The sequence below is a fragment of the Pinus tabuliformis genome, chromosome 9 (assembly GCF_031772625.1).
Source record: "Pinus tabuliformis cultivar Carrire ecotype Pingquan chromosome 9, CPIR1, whole genome shotgun sequence".
NCBI lineage: Eukaryota > Viridiplantae > Streptophyta > Pinopsida > Pinales > Pinaceae > Pinus > Pinus tabuliformis.
Window position 1 is genome coordinate 1,506,898,128 of NC_142307.1, and position 6,000 is coordinate 1,506,904,127.

Sequence of the window (6,000 nt, forward strand, 5' to 3'; positions counted from 1 at the left end):
CCTCGTCTACACGGCACTTGCGCATAACCTTACCGACCATTATTTGGGTTGCCACTTTCACTGCTTTGTCATTGATGCTGGATATAGCCTATCCCCTTTTCTTCTTTTCCATCTTGTACTTATTCTTCATGGTCTCTACGATGGCAAAGTCACTACTCTTCCCTTACAAGATGTCCATGGGGTCCTCTCCTTTGTATGGAAGCCAGAAAATGTGGTGAATTAAATCTATCATGATGGGGATGGGATCCTCTAGCCACAAACACCCATCATGCACCAGGTAGAGAAGCTGCCTGATGATGAAAATGGTTATTGGGGCACGATGCAAATGCGGAACCCAGAACAGGTTAAGTAGCTCGGACTTTTCCACTTTGCGCAGCTAATTTCATGGCTCTAATTCTGTAACCGCCTCCGCGGTGTTCTTCTTGGGCTTCATGAGGTGCGAGGTATCAAGGTGAGGTAACTTCTTGTTGTCAGCGAGGTCCCAATCTTTTAATTTTAAGCTCGGCACCCATCCCAGGTGCGTGCCCTCAAAAATAATGTTGTCTGGGAGGAGATGGGTTTGGAGTGAGCTCTTGGTCTCGTCAAGGTCCTTGGGCACTTTAGCCTTCCCTTTCATGGGGGAACATAGGTGGGCAGCTTTTGCTGGGGGTGCGCAGTCTCAGTTTCCTCCCCCATGCCTTCATCCTCATCTTCTACGATTATTAGCTCCTCCAGGTCTTCTTCTTCTTCATCGGTCTCTATGGTGATGACTTTCCCCTTCTCCTCCATTGACAGCTTAGTGCGCAGTGGGTTTCGCGGGGACACAATTACGAGAACCATCGCTTGTTTGTCCTTCTTGGGTCTTGGCGTGCGCAGTGATTTCGGGATTTTTGCCACAATCCTGGCACCTTCTGGAGCATCCCCCATAGTCAGGGCCTATGCGGCCTCTTCAGTAGTCATTTCGGTTATCTCCATAACTTCCTCAGTTGTTTCCATCGTGTCTGTCCAAAAATCTAGCACTCGCGAACTCAGGGGCTCAATCAATGCTCGACACACAACAATCAGGGCTCTACTCAATAGCTCAATTCGCAAATGACCAAGTGTTGTTTTCTGGGTAGCCCCTTGTAATTTATAGCGCTTTTTGAATTTGAATTCGACCATTCCCCCCAAATTTGGTTCATTAATTCTCCCTTGGCAACAAATTTTCCCAAATATTGCCCATAAATCGCGTCTTAAATGCCTGCCGCCCACTCCATTTGGTCTTAAGTCGAGCATCCCATCATGAATAGTGACTTCAATGGTCACTTTCTAGCTAAACTGCATGGCAGCGCAATACCCCGTGCGTGGGTGTGGACATTGTTGCTCTTTGCTTCTGCGCGTAGCTCCAACATCGCGCAGTTCCTGGGAAGAATACTTTACAGTCCCCCGCTTCCTTCCAACTGCCTGGAGCACTAAGACTGTACTTCCTTCAGCTAGTCAGGTGGTTGCACCACCCGTGTAAAGTTTCATCCAGTCATCCATCATGTTTTGTGGAAAACGCTCACCTTTTATTGTTACGGACGACATCTCGCACTTTTCCATCTGCAACGCGCTACCCTGGTCAATTTGCCTAGTAATGTGTGGTCCAAGCCAAGGCATCAGACTGATCAATTCGCGGCGATAGGCTTTAAACCTATCATCATGATCGTATGCATCCTGCCTTATCACCCTGGCCTTTTTGCCGAGAAAATCTTCCTTTATCCCGTCCTCCAGCTTCTTGAATTCCATGTCCACCAAAGCAATTTTCTTCCTTAATCGTACCCTTTCTTCTTCAAGTTCTTAGAGTCTAAAATTTCCTTGTTGAATTTCTACTTCCAAGGCTCCACGAAATGTCATATCTACTTGTGCTATTATGCACGGTCTAAGCTCTCTAGGTACTATAGGATTTACAACGGTTTCTTCATACACTAGCCTTGGTGGTTCCTACGCGGTCAGGTTCTTGCACGCGGTCCTATAAGCCCATAGAACTACTAGTATGTGTAGGTCCCAGTCAATCCACTTCACATCGTGGACCTTGTTCAGTGCTTCATGTACTTTGTTAAAAGCCTCTGCATGGATATTCTTCTGCGCACTTGGTATTTCCATACTTCGTGGTCCTAACCAGAGGGGTCATTCGAGCCATTTCCTTACCCGCAGCTACTTACTGATCGTCTCTCCTACCACGAGGATGGTGTGCATTCATGCAGCTTTCACACCATATGCCTGTATCCACCTGGATATGTGGGTGCGCAGGCCGGTTCGTCCAATAATTTTGTCTGTTAATTGCATCGGAGGCTTCCCAAACTGCATGTGCATCATCCTTTTGCATTCGTGCCAATCGTAAAAATTTCTCTGGTGCATCCCCCACCATCTTGTGGGCGTAGCTTGCAGTACCCATTTCAGAGCATCAAAACGTTGCTATTTTGGTACTTCTCTTTCAAATTTGTTTAGGAAGTCATCCACATCGCTTAACCCATCATACGAAGGCAGATCTCTTACCTCTGTTGTTATGCAGCACAACAATCTTTTTATCATGTTACAATTGAGCATGGTTACCTCATGTAACTGGTTCTGCCATCGTTATATCTCCTCGTTAGAATCTGATGTGCAGGAGCTTTCATGTTCCCATGAGATTTGCCCATCCGTGGTTGGATTTACCGAGTCTTGCTCCCGCACGGTTATCGTGTCGATGCAATCCAAATAAATGTCGCTGTCGTAGTCGCACACTGGCTCCATGTAGCGTGATCGTTCTGTACGGTCTAAAGGCACCACTACACGCAAAGAATTTTTTTCAAGGATCATCTTGTGCTTCTTTAGATTTATCACTCCATTCATGTCAGTGGCCCAATCTATTCCCAATAGCGTGGGGTCGGGATTGTTGTCATCAAAAATTTCTATTACTTTGAAATTTGCTAGCATGCTTGCTCCTTCAATATCTACCATGATTCCCTGCAATCTCCACATAGGTATGATCTTTTGTTGGTTCACCCTTTGCCGTTGGATAGGAGACCATTGCAACGTAGGCCTGCCCATGCACTCCCATGTCTATTTTTGCAGCATGCTCGTGTCCGACCCTAGATCCAAAATCACTTAGTCCATCTCATATTCCCCAATCTGCGCGGTCAATCTCATTTCCCTTCCTGTTTGCATCGTGTGATTCCCGAGGTTCCGAACTACACGCACTTCTCCTGGCGTGGTCCCAGTGCATCTAGTTATGAGTTCTTGTAGCCCCTTTACAGCCTTGCTGTCACGTAGGAGCTTCATGCATGTTTCCAAGAACGTAGTAAGCATCAATGGGTCCATTTCCAGCACCAATCTATCTTTACTTCCTGAAGTGGAGGCATCAATGAAGCTCCTCTTAGCTTCCATGAAGGTCTCCTTAGCGCGCTCCAAATCGAATTTTGGTTCCTTCGTTGGAGCCTTGTGAACCAAGGTACTTTCTTTAGGTTGCTTCCCTTTGTCATCTCCTGTCGCAATTCCACTCCGTAGCATGATATTTATATTAGTGTCTTCCTCGCATGGCTCAGACCTCATCATTTAGTTCTGAGTCGGGGGAGGTTGGAGTGCTCCTTTATCGCACAACCTCGCAGGTCCTGCTTGTGCCTCTGGTATTAATGGCATTGGCGCTCCTCCCGCAAGGTAATTCGTGAACACCGGGCAGTGGTCCTTGTCGTGCCCCTGGCCCTTGCATTTTAAGCACCATACCTCATCGCGCATCTTTGCGCGTGTTGTCCTGTCTTACTTCTAACTCTGCATCTCCATGCCTAAGTTTTTCAACTGCGCTTGAATCTGCTGAACTCCTAGGTTAGCATCCTATATGGAAGTCTCGTGCAATCTCATCGTGATTTCTAAAGCCTTAGCCTGAGTGGTTAGCCTTTTTTGCGACAACGCGTTCTGTATATGCGACGTTAATGATGCTATAAACCATTCGTGGTGTTTCCCATCTGTTAATGTCATTTTCACTTCATGAATTGTGCACTTCAGCCTTTGATCCAATTCCCACGGGGTCACGCCTGGCAGCATTGTAATTTCCATGAATCTAATGATCAACTGTGCCTCTGACTTTGGCCTACTAAATTCTTTGTTTAGCACAACTTGGATATTTTTTGTCCTCGAATTTGGATTGTCATTGCAATGCTTAATGTATCAGGTCAGTGCATGATCTTGTAGAGTGCTAACCAATGTTACCTTCTTTATATTGTTTTCCGTGACACCCTATGCTTCCCATACAGCTTTTAACATGAACCAAAACTGGTCCGGATCTTCATTCCCTACTCCCTTGAACACTAGTACCTTTATTGCGCTTGCCATACTGCTTCGCGGTGGTGGAGGTTGTATCGGCGAAGACAGGTTAAGAGGGTGAAACTAGTGGTGGTATGGGTGGGGGTGGTATGCGGGAAATTCTCTGCCTTTTCAGATTGATAACACTTCTTGGCGAGACCTTCACGAGCTCTTCTTCGCCCCCTCGCGGAGCTGAAATCAAGGGGTTAATTTCTAGTTCTGTGTTCCCTTCATTTCTATAGATTCTCCCACTCCACCTAGCCCCAAGCATCAATTTATTTGCATAACCTGCTTTTCACACAGTAGCATTTTCATCCAAGTGTTCAAAGATTTAACGTACTTACCTTGTAGTCCCTTGAGGAAGCATTGTTCTACCTCGCTATAGCTCACTAAAGTATCTATTGTGAATTCGGTGATGAATCCTCCTATGATTTGATCAAGCCAGTGATTGACAGCGCGCACAATCTTATCTTCCTATGCTTCCAGACTGTGCACTAATTCTGGAGTCCACACAATAGGTTTGTCATGTTTACACCTTCCTTGGCTGTCTTCTAGCTTCGCGATCCACTCGTATAACTCAGTGGGGAAGGATGCAAAGAAATTTTCATGGAACTCCGTATATAAGTAGTAGTCTAAAAACTCTTCCTTTGATAGTTGTGGATTCCTGTTTTCCTGCACTGTGAATCGTGAATCTTTCTGTCCAACCAATCTTCAATTCATTTCTTTGTTAGATTCCAGTGATACGAGATCAAACATCTATATGCAAATAACGGTCCTAGCAATGGAACCATTTGTTGGCTTGTTGGGGCCTGACCCATGTTCGAAGTTAATTAACCAAATAAATCCCTGTACTACTAGCCCTTTCGACAATAGTCTGTGGAGCAGGGACTGAGGTTTCACCCGAAGTAGTATGGGAGGGTGCTAGAACCAGGCTTCCACACCCTTGAGATGTCTGAGATGTTCGACTGGTCCACTTTTTGTTCTTACGTGTAGGTTGCTTCATGCACTTTACTATTCCCCGCGGCTTGATACACTGCCTTCGGGCAACCTTAACCAGGGATTGTGGAGCTCTCATGCTGCGTTGTGCACTATTACTCGAGATCTTACTTATCTTCCAGTACTAGTTAATTACCTTCGCCTACTTGAATGTTTTAAGTTATAATTAGTGATACAAAAAATTCATACAGGTTCGCGCAATAAATAAACAGTATACTTGCAAATTATATCCAATCATGCATTAAACCAGGAAAAGATACACCGAAATATAGTAAAACCTCTCTTTATTGATTCTCCCAATGGTTACAGACTCGACCTGCCTTGTACACTCAGCTGCAGGGGTCTGCGCACTCAGTTGCGGACTATTAGGCCTCTGCGCACTCAACTACTGAGCCTTCTCCTACTCTATGACCCACAGACATGCTGTTCACTTTGACTCAATCACTTAGACTTCTCATCTTCTATTATTTATCCTATACACTTAGAGCCTCACTCTATTTATACAATCCCATGGTCCGCAGACCATGGGTAGGTCTATCCAGCCAACATTACATTACAAAAACTAGGGTGGACAACCCTGTGACTCTATTATAATTTCATGCCCCACACCCACAATTCGTGGAACTTTTACAAGAATACTCCATCAAGACTTGGGCTTTAAGCCCCAAAACATGCCTTGGGGGGGATTCCATGCCCAACATTTTGTATTATTGATCTTCCTATTTC